At 44.1% G+C, this 16,967-nt stretch overlaps 1 protein-coding gene across 7 annotated transcripts in view; it reads right to left on the reverse strand.

Annotated features, from left to right (window-relative positions):
* The window catches only part of ERC2 (ELKS/RAB6-interacting/CAST family member 2), a 915,738-nt gene that overhangs the window by 86,454 nt on the left and 812,317 nt on the right, over positions 1–16,967 (reverse strand). For 5 of the 7 annotated variants that reach the window (XR_009402378.1, XR_009402376.1, XR_009402377.1 and 2 more), the window contains one exon: positions 14,589–14,777. The exons of 1 other annotated variant lie outside the window; for it this stretch is intronic. The gene's annotated coding sequence lies outside the window, so the exon portion shown is untranslated. Of the gene's footprint in view, positions 1–14,559; positions 14,778–16,967 lie in introns of all 7 variants that reach the window. One more of the 7 variants, XR_009402374.1, reaches the window with a different exon arrangement.

Genomic DNA, 16,967 nt, shown 5'->3' on the forward strand with positions numbered 1-16,967 from the left:
TCAGAGACAGAACGGCACCCTGAAGCTGGTTCATATTAATCGAAATCAAGTTTGCGCCCCTCGTGTTCCAGGTGCAGACACTGAGATCCAGGGCGCAGGCAGGGCCTGGAAGATGCTGTTAACTCACGCAGGCCAAAAGCTATTTACAGAGGGAATGAGCACTCAAAACACAAGCCTGTGTGTGGTTCTGTTTGAAAAAGCAACTGACCAAGGCCCAAAGCAAACATCCACAACGGTAAACAAACAGGTCTTGAATAGGTCCTAGGGGTCTCTCCAGCCAGGTTCACTGCCCACTGCCGACTTCCTTCTCTTTGCCAGACCCTCTGACAGGCACCTTGTCTTCATTATCCTCGTCTTCCCACACCCTGTGAGGCAAGTTTGACTTACCCCATTTTACCAGTGAGGAAACAGAGGCTCAGAAAAGAAAACTCAAGTTGCATCAGGTCACACAGCATGCAAGTGGCCGAGGCATATTTTAAATCCAACCATGTCTGTCTAATGCTCTGACACATAGCTTCTCAAGAAAAAACGACCCCCCCCTCCCCCCACCAAAGGCCTTTCTGTGAGAAACATTTGTGGACAAGAGCAGTGCCCCCCAAAGACGCTAGCTAGCCCAAAGCGGGATTGGTGACGGGCAGCTCTTCAGTCATGCGGGCTGTGAGCCAAGGGATGGCTGGTGAGGCTTCCTCGGGCTGTTCCAATGTGTAGGCAGGGCAGGAAGTTGGGGTTCTAGGTGACCTAGCGGAACGGGAAGGATGGCCAGGCCAGATGCAGCCTTCCTGGAGCTTATGGGGAGCTCGCTGGCGAGTCCTGCTCACACGCAGGCTGCCTGCTGCCTGAGCAAAGAGAACAAAAGCCGCTCTTGCTGACTCAGTAGCTCAGGCCACTGTGGGCATGTCCCGGAGCCCAGGCACAAGCTCTGCTTATTCCATTTTTCTCATCTGTTGAAAAGTACGTGATCAGTAAGCTTTTGTTTTGAAAATAAACACCCTCTTGGATTCCACACTCTCTAGGCCAATCCCTTCAGCCTTTTATTGATGATTCCATCTCTCCCATCTGCCCTCTCCTTCTGAAGAGATATTTTTCTTTTATTCTTTTGGGATTTGGCTGACAATTGATTTCTCCATGCTGGTGGAGTCATGGGGAAAGGTAGAGAAAGATCTTATTTGTGTGTATGTGGTGGGGGGAGGGTAGAAAGAGTGGGTGAGAAGGAGGCTCTGCTTCTTTGTTTAGATCCCATTTTCATCTCTCTTTGCCTCCACCTCAGCTTCTTGTTTGTAATGACAAAGTGTATGCCTGGGTATATATTTATTTTAACAGCAAGAATGAAAAATGACTAATCACCTTGGATCAGATTACTGAAGGGATAGGAGCTAATTTTCTATAAGCCAAACCAATAGATGTAGACATGGAGGTAGTTAAATGTGAGGATTCTGGAAAGCCTCCACCCAGTTCTGCTGGAAGTATTTCCTTTTGCCTGCCTACCAGTGGTGGCTGACAATTCTATTATTAGAGAGTCACTCCTGGGGCTGATACTGTGCTTGTTAAAATGCATGTCAGAATAGTAGTCCCTCACATTTGCATAGAATGATGGGTGTTTGGAGATCTTTTGTATCTTCTCCATTAACCTAGTCAAATAAATTCTACAAGCCCCTACTGTATAGCAGGTGCTAGATAACATGCTGGTGTTGCAATGGCAGGCAAGAATGGCCTGACATTTTGTGCTACAGGAGGGCACAAGAACAGGTTAACCAAATAGACCTGGGACTACACTCCATGCTCTTGACTCCTGATCCCGTGTTCCTTCCATTTGACTACCTGTCACACTAATGCCTGGGGGGGATGAGATACTACACCTTTGCAATCTTGGTGGGAATCAGTCCACCAGTTCATTTCTATGCGATAATCCTCTGAGCATGGGCAGAGGAAAAGGGAAGGCCCCATAATGGGGAGTGGGGATACTGAGGGCCACCTGTGGGATTCCAGGGCACTTATGTTACCCAGAAGATCCTAGGGACAGAAACCAGGGTGAGAATAGTATAGGAAGATCCAGAGACACACCTCCTCCCCTCCATAGGGCTCCCTGGCAAATCTTTTAATCATCACTGGTTGACTTTCCATCCATTTCAGACAGTGGTTCTTTTCAAACTCTCCCCAGCTCCCTATGCCTGCAAAGATCTCTGACTTTCTTTGGAGACCTTACCTTCTTTTAAGAGAAAGTCAAGGTCATTCAACATAAGTCTCCCAGGTTATACTTTTTCTCTCCTATTGCTATCCCCTGAGTGCTCACTGGAGATGTGGCAGGTGGTTCTATGGGCCAATGAATTCTTGCTTCTACTTCTCCCACTTCCTGTAGGACCAAATGCCTGAATCTTTCTGCATTTGTATCTTCACACTCAGCTTCCTCTGGCTCCCTTCTCTTGGTCTACAAATAAGCCTGATTCTCCCTTATCATGCCCTCCCCCCAAAGTCTGTCTACTATACAACCTCCTCTTTCTTTAATTTCTATTTCATTTCTTTAATTTCACCTTGTCACCTCCCAGATATTCCTTTACTTTTCTTCTTTCACCACCTCAGTGATTTTGTGTCCAATGCCAACTCTGAATGTCCAATGCCCAAAGAAGTGGTCTTGCCTGGCCTTCCTCATCCTCTCTATTGCCCTTATATTAAAAAATACTGACCTTTTCCCTCAACCTGGAACTGTCCCCCTACCCTGCTTCTGTGATACGATACTCAGATTCTGTCCCAACGTCACCGTACACCCTTCACTTTCTCCTGCATTGCCTTCTCTGAGTTCCACCCTCATGTATCTCAGTGGCCCCAGAAAGACAAGCTGGCAAAGAGATGACCAAGAAATGCTCAAGGAGACCAAAGAAGAACTCCAAAATATCCAAGGACACAGAAGCCAAGAAACGAACAAGGAAGGAAATGGATACCAACAGCATCAAATTACTCAGGGTAACATTTCTTGGCTTTTTCTAAGACAAATCCAGGTCTGAAAACAGAATTGCATGAATGAAATAGGCTTCTGTGGTTTGCAGTCTACAGTAGGATTTTATTCAGAAAGGACCTTCTAGTGACTGGAACTTCCCAAGTAGAAGGTGGGGGACCATGGGTCAGGTGGGTCAGTATTAGACAACTCTATCTTTTCTCGGATTCTTTGATTATGTGATACCTTCCCTCAGACTTTTTCAGGGGACTTCTTACATCCAGTTATCATGACTACCACTGCCATCATCATCATCTCCACCATTATCACCACCGTCATCAACATCCTTATCACAACCACCACTACTGCCACCATCATCTTTATTATTATTCTCCCCACCACCATTAGCATCACCATTATCAAATATCACTGAATGGTCCCCTGAGTAGTTTTGTGCTGAGGACTTCACACACATTCTCTTATTTGATGACCATATCAACTCTGGAAAATCAATTATTTCAGTTTTATAAAGGAGAAATCCCAAGCTCAGGAAGGTTCAGTAACTCTTCGATTATTACACAGTTAGTATGTCCTAGGAGGAGAATTTAAAGGCTAATCTGCCTGATTCATGCCAGGCTCCCTCTCTTGAAATGTAAAAGAAGACAAACCTGTCAGTGACAGATTCAACAAGCTAATACAGAAGAGGGAGTTCTTTTAAAAAATAAGCAAGAAACTTTGCCATAGTTGCAAACATGTTGATTCCAGGAAAGTTAACATTCTCAGGCCCTGGTCATATTAAGACAAGTCTGTCTTTCAACACACACATTTTCCAGCTTGTTAAATTGAGATGACTCTACATTTGTTCATAGAGCTTGGCATCTTCTGCAAAAAATGTTAAAAATCTAATGGAATGATCAGAAGATAAAAGCCCTCTCTTTTCTTATTTGCTTAGAAGGACCCAGCAGTTTAAAATGTTTTCTCTACTAATATACACAAGAGAGTTTATTAATCCAAAATCAAGATATCTGTTTAAATGTAGAGCAAAGAATTGAGGTCAAAAAGACATAGATACAACTTGCTTATCTTTAACAGGATACATTGAAACTAAATAGTGGTTTAATAGCATCTTTCCAACATTTTGTCTCCTAATGGGCTTTGCAGGATTATTTTACATTGCAATTTTTCCTGTCCAATACCAAAGTTCTTCAAAGACTCTATTCCCATCCCTTACCCTTTCGGGAGATGGCAGGAGAAGGAGAGGGGGAGGTGAAAAAAAGCCCTCTTGCAAATCCCTTTCCAAAAATCTTTGGCTGAACAAAGACTTTCCCATTTAAGAGCAGGTGACAGTAAGATCTCTCCCATAGGCAGCACATTAAGACTCTCTGTAGAAGTAAACAAATCTGTTATGATGAAAGCCGGACATTCCTCAGGACCAGGATCTAATGAAAATGTCAGTGTTTTATGCAGTTTAAAAACTGACAATTCAACAGTTTTACAGGAGCTATTTAATGTTTATCATCACTTACAAGAGCTCAAATGCAGACAAGGAGAAGAGCAACAGAAGAAACCAAGTAACTTCTTGCTTAGAAGCTGCTATGTTACCCATAACCCATGAGGGTTTTACAGTTTGTCAAGTACCAGAACCCTCAGGCACTAGGGCACAGGTCTTGGCAAAGGTAAGCTGGAAATCCACACTCTAAGATATAATCATCACAGCGACCATGCTCTGCACTTTCATTTACACCCTTCCCCATTAAAGCCTCAGCCACTGGGGAGTCAGGATACCAGAGAAAGCTGTTAAACCAACACAAGGCAATGCATTAAGAGTCTCTGAATGTTTGCCAAATTCTGCCTTAGATACTATTCAAATCACTGAGAGAAGAGAAATAGAATATGTAACTTCAAAACTAGTAGGGGGGAATGTAAAAAGAAATAAGGAAAGCACAGTCAATTCAAACAGGGCAGTAAGGGAGAGAAAAGGAAGAAGAAGAAGAAAAGAGCACCTATAATAACAGAACATACAAAAAAGAAGACAAAGTTAAGTCAGGTAGATTAGTCACAATAAATATAAATAGCTTAAATTCACCCACCAATGGCAGAGACCCCAGATTTAAAAAAACAAAAAAATCAGCTTTATAGGGCTTATAAAATGGACCAGTGACACACAAAAGCTGAAAATAAAAAGACAGAAAAAGGCTACACTCCCACAAATTAACCAAAAGGATGTTGCATTAGCAATATTATCAGACAACATAGTAAGTAAGTAAGGGTATTAATAGTGATAAAGGGGGTTGTTAATGACAACAAGAACAAACCATCAGGAAGTTATAACATTAGATAAAGAAATTAAATACATTTAAGATCATAGCCTAGAGACACCTAGGTGGCTCCGTCAGTTAAGCATTTGCCTTTGGCTTAGGTCATGATCCCAGGGTTCTGGGATCAAGTCCTACATCACCTTCCTTGCTCAGCAAGGAACCTGCTTCTCTCTCTGCCTGCTGCTCCCCCTGCTTGTGCTCTTTCTCTCTTATTCGTTCTTGATTTATCTCAGGCAAATAAATAAATAAAATATTTTTAAAAAAAAGATCATAGCCTAGCAATAGATAAAACAAAAACTAATAGAATTACTAAGAGAAATGACCAAATCTGTAATCATCAGGAGTATCTGAATGCTTATCTCTCAGAAAATGAGCAGCTGAACAGCTAATAATAGAGGTATACAAGATTTCAGTTACATAATTTATAAGCTTTGTCTAAAAAACATACAAAGAATATGAATTCAAAGAGAAAATATACATTCTTTTCAAATACACATGGAATGTTTACATAAAATTGAGCATGTACTTGGCCATAAAAAAAAAAATCTCAACAAATCCCAAGAAGTGATATCACATGCTTGACATCTGAACTTCTCTGTTGAAAGAATACTGAAATTTTGGAACCTTACACATCAAGGCTGTTTCACCCAATTCTTTGCGTAGAACTTTTTTTCTCATTTTCCAAGGCTTTCACCTCCTCAAAGAAGCCTTCTCTGATTAAGCTAGAGTAGTGCTTTCCATCCCCTGTCATTCTATATATCACTCTACTATATATTCTTCATGCTGTTAACTGGCCTTTGAAATCACTTTATTTGTTTGTTTACTGGTTTACTGTCTCTCCCCACCCCAGCCCTCCAACTAAAATGGACTGCATTTGCAATCTCTTGCTTCTGGAATGGAGCTAGATACATAGTAGGCACTCAGTAAACACAGGCTGGGGTCAGCATGCCTTGGCAGCCTGCAGTACTCATAGTCTCTCATAGAGTACAGATCTCTCCCCTAGAACAGATCACATTACATTAGAATTATTTGTATGACTGTCTCAGTAAGAGATAGTGAGCTTGTCATCCTATCTGTGTACATAATTGATGCCAAATAAATGGTTGTTGAATAAACTATGACCTCCCTTGTGTGCCAGAAGAAGTTTGAAACCTTGAGAAGCCAAGTGACCTGTTTAAAGCCACATTTTGTGCCTGATTCTTGACTGTGAGCATGTCTCTGATCCCCTCCAAGTGACCTCTGTATCACACCCTATCATGTGTTGAGGCCACAAATGAGGACAAAGGAGAAAAGTTGGAAATACCTTTTTCAACAAACTTGGAGTTTCTGTTACTATTACACATATCTTAGCCTTTGCCAATTCTATTACAATTGACTCAAATCATTTCTTTCTTTCTTTCTTTTTTTTTTAAAGATATTATTTATTTCAATCTCAAGTAGGTGGAGAGGCAGGCAGAGAGAGAGGAGGAAGCAGGCTCCCCCCTGAGCAGAGAGCCCGATGCGGGGCTTGATCCCAGGACCCTGAAATCATGACCTGAGCCGAAGGCAGAGGTTTAACCCACTGAACCATCCAGGTGTCCCGACTCAAATCATTTCTTACGATAACTACATATCTCTACAAGGACTGGATTTTCTGATTTAACAAGGGATAGAGCTTAAAATAATGGCTTGTTGACTCAAGATCAATAGTGTGGCTGAATTATCAGCCAGGTGGTTAAAGAAAGAGGAAATACTGTGTGACCTTGGGCACACCATTTAGTGGATCTAAGCCCCAGTTTCCATATCTATGAAATGGTCATAGTATCATTACTTAAATCATAGGTTGCTCTGAAGACTAAAGTAATTCAACTAAGCACTGAACATCTAGTATGTGTCCCAGTGTGCTCAATAAATGTTGCGAAGATTTCAGACCCTTGTGAGTCACCTTGATTACTTGGCATTAGTGGTTTGAGAGTTTTGCTCAAGAAACTGGTTTTTGATAATCCGTCTTTCTGAGCTCTTCCAGAGATGTAAGACTTTTGCAGAATGGGTCTTGAGGTTCTTTTGAATCTTATTAATTCCATTTCTTATTGTGAGAGCTGAGCTAGAGAAGTCCCGGCCAATGCCACATGTATTGGTTGAATGGCCCTTTTACTGAAGATTTCAGGAAGATGAGGCTGCTAGAGGGGCAGCCAAAGCGACAGCATTGGTTAACAAAGGGGCATATTGTCTGGCACATTCTTCTCTGACCTAACTCTCCTCCTGCCTCAGAAGGAACTGTTCTAGAATGGAAAATTCCCACCATGAACATCTGCTTGCCAGATCTGCTCCAACACTGTAGACACTGGTAAAAGCCATCAGACATTAAGGATTTTCCCTTGGATTGGGAGCTACTTGACCAAGGGCACAGCCAAACTTCAAATTTATCATGGAAGACAGGGACAGCATAATTGAGATGAGCATTCCTTTTAAAGATTAAAAAAAAAAAAAAAATTTACATAGCCCTCCACCTGAGTAATTTTATTCCTCTTATTTTTTGATTCAAAAAAACACTGGTTACAAAAAGCTACTAGGAACTCAGTAAATTTGTAAGTGAATTATTTTAGAAGTCACAGTAGTCTCTAGACATATGTCAGAAATCATCACTTGTATATTTACGAAGCATTCTATTCTGGTCCAGGATTGCTTATGCGTGTGTGCCAGGAGGAAGGGTCAAGGTATGAGGCCTCCTGAGGGGCTTTAGTCCAGGGAAACTGTAGTTCACAGACGGGAGATGTAGAATTTGTTCCCTTGAAATCAGGGTTTTTAAACCTCAGCATTATTGATATTTCAGGCTGAAAAATTCTTGGTTGTAGAGGCTGTTTTCTGCCTTGTGGGATGTCTAGCATGGTCCCTGGCCTCCACCCTCTAGATACCAATACAGCACCCTTCTCCCACCTAACCTGAGCTGTGATAACCAAAAATGTCCCCTGGCGGACAAAAGTGCCCCCGACTGGAAACCACTGCTTTCAACTTTCTCCACATTCTAGCTCTCTCTGATGAAAGTAGCTTATTGAGGCAAGCTCTGCTGTAGAGGAAAAAGACTGAATACGGGGTAAACACTTTTCTTTGGAATACTCACACTTAATAGGTATGAGATTTGGTTAGGCTGAGGATAGTGATGATTTTATCTAAATATTTTGTATCTCAGAATCAATCTTGCTAGTGGAGTCTTGGAAATAAAAAGAGCCCTGGACTGCAGGAAACCGGAGTTCTCTTCCCACCTCCACTGGGAGCCAGCTCTGTGACCTTTGGCAAATCACATCCTTCTCTGGGCCTCAGTTTCCCCAGAAGTCTAACACCTCATACGGGGCACTGAGGCAGAAGGCCACAGCTAGGATGGAAAATGGAAGGGGGTTCTACCACCCACCACCCACTAAGAATGCAATAATGGACCCACCGTTGACATCAGAAGCAGCTAAGACCTGAGTCACCATTGCAGAAAATACCGTCAGTGAAACAACACATAAATTTGCCAGGTTATCCCAGAAAATAGAGATGTAACCTAGGAGGGACAAAATGAGGGACATGGGCCTTAGATAGTGAAGAGCCTGAGACTAGCAGATGCTCCAGAAGAAAAGGCTAAAACTAAGAAAAGAATCAATACATGCATGCAGATGTAGCAGGCTAAAAGGGCTTAGTGAACACCAGGAATATATAAAGGAAGCAAAAAGTAGACATAGGTTAGCAAAATTATTGGCTTGTCTGTATAAAGAAAAAACAATCCACAAGCATCTCGTAAGAAAATAACAGGTTGCCTTTAAGAAACACACATCAGGCCGGCCTCGGGAACCACTAGACACAGCGGGACCTCCCACGTGTATGCATAAGACAAGGCAAGCATTCGTGTCTACCATCTTCCCCACCCAAGTCCCAATTTTTGTTGATATATCTGGGATTTCAAACTAAAACATTTTTGGTTTTGGCATTATCTCTCTTTTCTTTCAAGAGCCACTTCGGACACGTGTGCTCTGGCTTTGAATCCATGTTTATGACAGTGGTCTGAGATGCTCAAGACTAATTCAGAAAGGAGACAGGGGCTTCCAAGGGGGCTGATGGGAGCAGAACACCTGTCAAGAGAGCAGGTGGGCTGTGCACGGGTCATGCTGTGGGCTCTCCGAAGGTGTCCACGTGGACCCGGCACCAAAGCCCCACCCAGCCCAGAGCAAATGAGTCAGAATCCTGAGGTGGGGCCTGGGTAAGTGCCCACTGCATTCTGACGAGAAGCTCAGGTTGAGGGGTGATCCGCTGACATTGACCCAATAAGCCCTGCCACATTGTGACCTTTGGCAAATCACATCCTTCTCTGGGCCTCAGTTTCCCCAGAAGTCTAACACCTCATACGGGGCACTGAGGCAGAGGGCCACAGCTAGGATGGAAAATGGAAGGGGGTTCTACCACCCACCACCCACTAAGAATGCAATAATGGGCCCACCGTTGCTGCCCTTCATGTTGCTGCCCACCGTGAGGCTCTCTTCTTCATGTCCTAATCAGGGTTGTAAACCGTGCTGCCAGGAGCAAGGGAGGTAGCAATGGAGGAGGGATGCGAGCCTGGTATAAGCAAGATATCAGTGGCTGGTAAACCAGATAGGGCAGGCTCGGATGCCGGGGCAGGATTGGGGTGGGGATGGATTTCTGTAGCCATCTGTGGGACTATGGCCCAGGGCAGCGAGATCATCCGATTTTTTCCCCAAATCCAGAATGCTGGATTATATGTGATATTTGCAGGTTTGGGGAGTACCCTGTGTGGGCCAGCCCAACTGCCACCTGGACAGACTTGACTCATAGGCTCTGCTTGGGACTCCAGCCTCAAATTATTCAGGTCTTCAGACATGCTCCCTTCTTTCCACCAAAGAAAACATCTGTCTCCTCAGAAAGAGGCTAATAAGCCTTTTTCAGCAAGTAGAAACTCAGATGCCCCCAAGTAAGTGTCTTCATTAATTTGATAATTTTTTAAAAAAGATTTTATTTACTTATTTGACAGAGAGAGATCACAAGTAGGCAGAGAGGCAGGCAGAGAGAGAGAGAGAGGAGGAAGCAGGCTCCCTGCCGAGCAGAGAGCCCGATGCGGGGCTCCATCCCAGGATCCTGAGATCATGACCTGAGCTGAAGGCAGAGGCTCAACCCACTGAGCCACCCAGGCGCCCCTGATAATTTTTTTTAAAGCCACTCAGACCACCCTGAAGCTTAACTGCTCTCTGTCACTTCGTGCTTGCAGGCTTTGTCTCAGAGCTCATGCCATGAACTCCCTCCTATGGGAGAGTCCGGTCTCTCTGAAGAGCCGTAGATGCGCTCAGAACCTGGTACGCGGCACTGTCACTCCCAAATGACAGGAGAGGGATGCACAGCTGCAAAATTCAGGGGGACAAGAACGCAAAAGTATTGAGAACCCAGAGTTGGCTTATTACTCCCTCTGTAATAACCAGTATCGACTGTGGGCTTACTGTGCCCCAGGCATCATGTTCCAGACACATAGTCAATGAACAAATGAATGAATCGGTGTCTTTTTTATTTCACACTGCTCAAATCGAGTTTCAGCATTGCAGGGTATTTGGACTGGCAGAATCTATTCTCTCATTTGTCAGTTAGCTCAGAGAGCCAGATCCATGCAAAGTCAGCATGTTGGGCATGTGTGAGTGCGCGCGCGCGCACACACACACACACACACACACACACACACACCAGACAGAAACCTGCCCTCGAACCGTCCGAAATATCTCCCTTAAAGCCACGCAAGAATCTTCCAGAGTATTATAAATGTCCCTGACACTGGTAGGGCTGGAGGCCAGGTGCTGCTGTCAGGTGTAGGCACAGTGGTGTGAGTACTGTCACTGCACCCTTGGAGAGGTCTCTCATCCTTTCAGGAGGAAGAGCTCCTCCCCTGCGGCTCAGTCTTGCAGACAATCTTTGGGTATTTTCACCCAAGTCATTGCTCAGAAGATTCTCTGCTGTGGCAGCCTCTGTGGGCAGAATCCTAGCTAGGATGGGAGGTGGAGCCAGGTCCTCAGGGACACTCCCCCAACCCTCCTGCACCACCTCCCCTCTCAAGGTGCCACCAACCTAGACACCTACCCAAATAAACACCTGCTCATCCTTTGGTTCTCAGCCTCAAACTCGGGTCCAAAGAGAAGGCCTCCCAAGGCTAACCAAGAGGGAACCTGCTTCCCTGCTCTCTGCTCCCCTCGCTCTCTTATCCTGCAGAGCACCTTTCAAAGTGTGAAAACACGCCTTTATTTGAGTAGTTATTTGCTGAAGTCTTCTGGCCTCCAGGCCGGGGGCTCTGGAAGGACAGGGACAGGCTGTGTCTGTCTTGTTCACACGTGCATTGTCAGCCATCTGTGGTAGCCCAGTTTTGCCTTCTAAGCCAGGAAGGGCTTCCTGGTGGGTTGGAGTACTTTTGAGGTAGGAGACTTTCCTCTGTTCTGTGGGAGAACTCCACAAGCCAGGTGAGGCCATAAGGCAGCCAGGAGCACTTTCCACCCCCTCCCCTCCTTGAGGACTCCTGCAAATCCCCCCTCCTCTGCTGAAGAGCTCAAATGGGAGGTTTTGTAAAAAGCAAGTAATGCACCAAACCAGAGATGCTGCGCTTATACTAGTCCGTTACTGTGAAATAGTTTCAGGTCGTCAAAACAAAATCAACACAAAAAGCAAAACTAAAAAAATCACTGCCTTAGTTCCTCATTCTGAGTCCCAAATCTTTAAAAACCCCTTTGCCTCAAATTCAAATAAGTTTTTTTAAACAAATCATATTTAAAATACATCTTTTCCCTCTCTCATTATAAAGAGAATCGTAAGAGAGCACTGTTTTTCACATTCAATAAAAATCCAACCTGCTGCTTTGTTCCCAAATCACATGGTATATTGACTACACCAAAGATCAAAATTGGCATTCGCAGATAACTTTATAATTTATAAAGACAAAACCTAACGATCATGGTCACCATCCTTCCTAAATGTGAAGCCAGCAAGATTCATGCCTGGGCTCCAGAATGTTCTGGTGCCATCCAGATGATTTCACACTCAGCACCTTGAGCCTCCAGCTGTGTTTCTTCAGTTCTCAGTGGTTGGCTATGCCCGCTGGGCCAACTCTCAGACAGAGAAATCATTCCAAATACATAACGCTCAGACCAAAGTAAACTACATTTAATGTTTCTTTAATGAATCAGCAACTCCTTTCAGACTTAGCTACACTACAGGATGAGGCTGCTTATATTATCATGTGAAAATATTATCACATGGATACCTACAAATATCAATATATTAATATATTAGCCAAGAGGGACATTGTGTCATATGAAAAAAATACTTCAGTGACCAAACCTATTACTGAGCCTTTGCAATTTTCTCTCTTCCTTCCCCTTCTCCTACCTTCCTGCTGACGTCACACTCAGCAGGTGTGTTTGAGGATTAGAAAGAGGGCCAGTGTGGTGTGGCAGAGCACCAGGGCAGGGAGGGACTGGCACCAGATGAGGCTGACTAGGCAGGGGATGGAGCATGCCAGGCCTTGCAGGTCTTGGCCAAGCATCTAGGTTTATTCCAAGCACAAAGGGAACTGCCTGGAGGCACTTAGGAAGTAAGTGTATGATGTAATTTACAGTTTATAAAGATCATTCTGCCAAACTGTCTGATGAATTTATGCCTTGTGCCCAAAATGTGTGCCCAAAATGGATCACGAGCTCCTGGCTGACAAGGCTAAAGGTTTTCTCCTATTAATGACCTCACCTCACATACGCACAGAACTTTTAAACCGAAAGTTCTTAGACTTTTGTGTGCAGCAGAATCACCAGGAAGTGCATTCAAACCAGCTTGCTGGACCCCACCTGCAGAGTTTCTGATTGAGTAGGTCCCTGTAGGGCTTGGGAATCTGCATTTCTAGCAAGTTCCCAGGTGACAGATGCTGGAGAGCAGGTTGTAGGCAGGGCACTTGGAGGGCCAGTGCTTAAATCTATATGCCGAATAAATCCATCAGTGAAGGGCCATGAAAATATTTTTTCAAACAAAGCAATAGAAACAATTAGTGGTTTGAGTGTGACCTAAAATGGCAGCCATTTATTCTAATTTGTCTTTTTCTGCTCTTAAATTGTTCCCCTTTACCACCTTATGCAATGAGAACCAGAGAACTAAGCCCTGTGTGCAGAAGTATTCTGAAAGGACATAAATTATTGTGATTATACAAGATGAGACACTTCAGAGACAACATCACCAACTTTAATTACAAATCAAATGTCATTCAAAAAAAATTTTTTTAAGGAAAGTATGTGATTTATTTGTGTAGGCAGTAATTATCTGCCTCCATCCAGAAAGGATATGAGGTGGCAAGACATCCGTTGGTACAATTCCAAAACTGAACTTTTTCTTGGAATTCAGGCACAGAACTCACTATGGCCCATCCCTATCTGATTCCAAGCACACAGCACTGGCGAACACACCTACTGTAAGAGGTTGTTCAAACACTCTTCCTTGAAGGGCACCCCCAAAGATACTAACTGAGGTGCTTATTACGCCAAAGCAGAAATGTAACTGAAGAATAAAAACTAAATAGAGCCCCAGAACCAACTGAGAGAGAATATGCTTTAGACCTAGGGAGTGTGCCCAGAGCACTGTGGAGGAAGCATCCTAGGGCTCTGAAGGTTACTTTTCCCTGCTACATGTGACACCACAGTTTCCACAGGCAAATGTCCATTCACCCAGAAATTGTTATCACGGCCCAACCAACAGCAGGCAGACAAACTTAGGAGGTTTAGGTCCTTAATAGGAAGCCCTTTTGCCCAAGGCCGATAAGGTTCATGTTCTGCCTAGAGGAAAAGCTGGTTAGACAGCCCCCAGGCTGTGAAAGGCTATACTTAAACACTGAGGGGTGGTCTCAATGCCAGCTCATTTCTTTGGTAGTTATTCAGGATCTCATGGTCTAAGAGGATGGGGGGTAGGGGGTGGGATTAAAACATCAAAAGCCATAGAATCAAAATGAGAAAAGCTGTTGAAAATCACAGACCTTGAAAAGCAAATAATAAATAGTCATGAAATAGGAACCAATGAATGAACCGTATTCTCTGTCCACATAGCAAGACACAAACAACATGAAGCCGTACGAGAATTCACATCATGTGGTTGATGAGCCTGGATTCTTGTTCTAAGTTGGGCTAATCGTGGAACCGTCTGGCTGTGATTTCAATACAAAAAGAGCCACGTGTACGTGCTAGCAAAATAGAAAGTATGTGTGAGCCCCCAAATCCAAGATCATCGCACAGGTTTCTTATTGAAACCCAGCTCCCCGTGGTGTTTGCAATTACCCACCTCCAAAAGGGTAAAAGTAAACATTGGACCTGCTCTGGTGTCAAACTGCCAGCGGATCCTCCCCGCTGTCTCCCTCCTCCTCTTCTTCTTTACAGACAGGTAAAGTTGGATCTCTTGAAGGAACTGGGGGCTCCCACTCTAGGCAAAGGTTGGACAGGTGATCAATGTACAGCATGAGATTTGACTGTGCCTCCGTGCCTCCGACAGAGCTGGATCATCTGGGGCAATGAAAATTATAAGCAACAAGAAAGCGGTATTAACAGCAAGGGTAGGGAAGCCCAGGCGTCCCACAGCACAATTCTCTAGGACACTCAGCAACCATTCTTCTCCTCATTCAGTCGTTCTGGGCACACTCATCAAGCACGGTGCCAGGCTCTGGGGATACAGGGGTGACAAATATCAACACAAGCCTCGCCCTCATGGAGCTTATGGCTTTTTAGGACAACGACACAAGCAATTAAAGGACAGTGGATAAAGGGACCTAGAGGGTCCCGGGGAGCATAAAGCAAAGGCAGGCAAACCAGATTGGGGTGGGGAGGGGTGGTCATGGAAAGCTTCCTGGAAGAAGTGACATTTAACACTGAGCCTAGAGGACCCATGGAGTTAGCCAGACAAGAGTATGGTGTGTCAGCATGTGCAAGATTCTGAGATGAGAAAGCATGGCTGACCTGAGGAGCTGTTCTCATCACACGGTGCTTCCCCAAACCCCACAATGCAGTCATGATTTGACCTCTTCTGGTGCTATGTCAGGAAAGAAACTAGAAAATAGTTTGTTTTATAAGATGATAGGAAAAAAAAAAAAAAAAACCCTAATAATGCAGAGTTGAACTGCTACAGAATAGACTCAACTGCATCTGTCTGTTCTCTACCCAGCAGCATCACAGGCGAGTGAGATGCCGTACTTAGGACCGTCAAAACAAGGAACTGGACTGAAATTTGGCATCACCAAAGTGGGAGCCCCGCGGCCTCTTCCCTTCCCTTGGGTGCTGTCCCTTTCCTTTCCTCCAAAGAGGGAACACTTTGCTCCTCTTACCCTGGCTGTTGTGATGTCTGAAAGGCTGCCATAGAAATGATACCTCCCACTTGCCTAACACAAGTAAGGAAAACCGGATAGCGTCTGAAGCCAGTCTTGTCAGGGGGCTCCATGCCGGAAAACAAAACAAAACAAACAAACAAACAAACAAAAAAACCCTGTGAAAGCCCCAGTATCTTGAGTGTTGCCCAGCATTCTAGCTGCTTTTGCATTATGAAAGAGACCATTGTGAGGGATGGTTAAAGACATGGCCATAAGCACGTGGTCATTTTACCAAAATGCACAGTCCGAATATTTTCCTATTAGCATATAATTCAAAACCTGCAAACAACATCTCTGACTGAGCATGAAAAGAACAAAACCCTCACTTTTAAAAAGCGGAGCAAGCAGCTATTTTAGAGACAAAGAAAGGATGTCTTTTTAATCTATGACAACACAAATTTGTTTAGGTTTTCCCTCCACTAAGTAAGTAAGCAATTAGGTTTTTTCCAATAAAAATATCCCTGTGCATGAGCAAACACCAGAGGCAATCATATAATTACCCTGCCCAATCACATTCAATTGCTGACAGTTGAGTTCCCACTGCTCATTAACTTCAGATCGCAATGAGGTCTTTACGGAAGCCCTTTCCCGTCTCTTTACAAAGGTTCCTATGATGCTGTGAGCGGCCCCAACACTACCTCATTGCAGGATAATCATCCCAAAATGGCCGGGGCCAAGGCCAGCCTACTCTGACTTCCCCTCTGAAAAAATAAAAAGAGAAATTTGAAGAAACACTGGCTTGAACACCCTTGCTTCATTTGGGGATCTCACCTCTAAATATAATAGTAACCTTTCACCCCCACACTTTAAGTGCCATAATTATATAATTAAAACCAATTATGTCATTTAACAGAGAGACTTTTTCAAGATCCACGGCAAGCCAATTACCTCAATCATTGACCTCAGAAGATTTCCCACACTGACCTGTAACAATGGGGATTGGGATAAATTTAGGCACTGGCTTCTGAAGGCTGGCATAGACTTGCAGGGTGGGTTGTAGCTGGTCTCCTGGACTCTAGAAGCTGAAATGAATCCATTCGAATCTAATGCCACCACCACTACTTGTTTGCACAACGTTTCCAATATCCCAAAGTTGATTTTTCACAACCACCTAATGGTATTATTACTTCCAGGTTGTGGATGGGATAAAGGAGGCAGGGAGGGTTATGGAATTATCTCGAGTAATACAGCTAGTTAATGGCAAAAACAGGACATTAAAGGCAAGGGCAGGGTAAGGGCCTGAAGCTTCCACCCCAGAATCCAAAGCCTCAGTGTAGCAAGTAGTGTGTGTGTGTGTGTGTGTGTGTGTGTGTGTGTGTGTGTGTGTGTGTGT

Source organism: Mustela nigripes, chromosome 2 (assembly GCF_022355385.1).
Source record: "Mustela nigripes isolate SB6536 chromosome 2, MUSNIG.SB6536, whole genome shotgun sequence".
NCBI classification, from domain to species: domain Eukaryota; kingdom Metazoa; phylum Chordata; class Mammalia; order Carnivora; family Mustelidae; genus Mustela; species Mustela nigripes.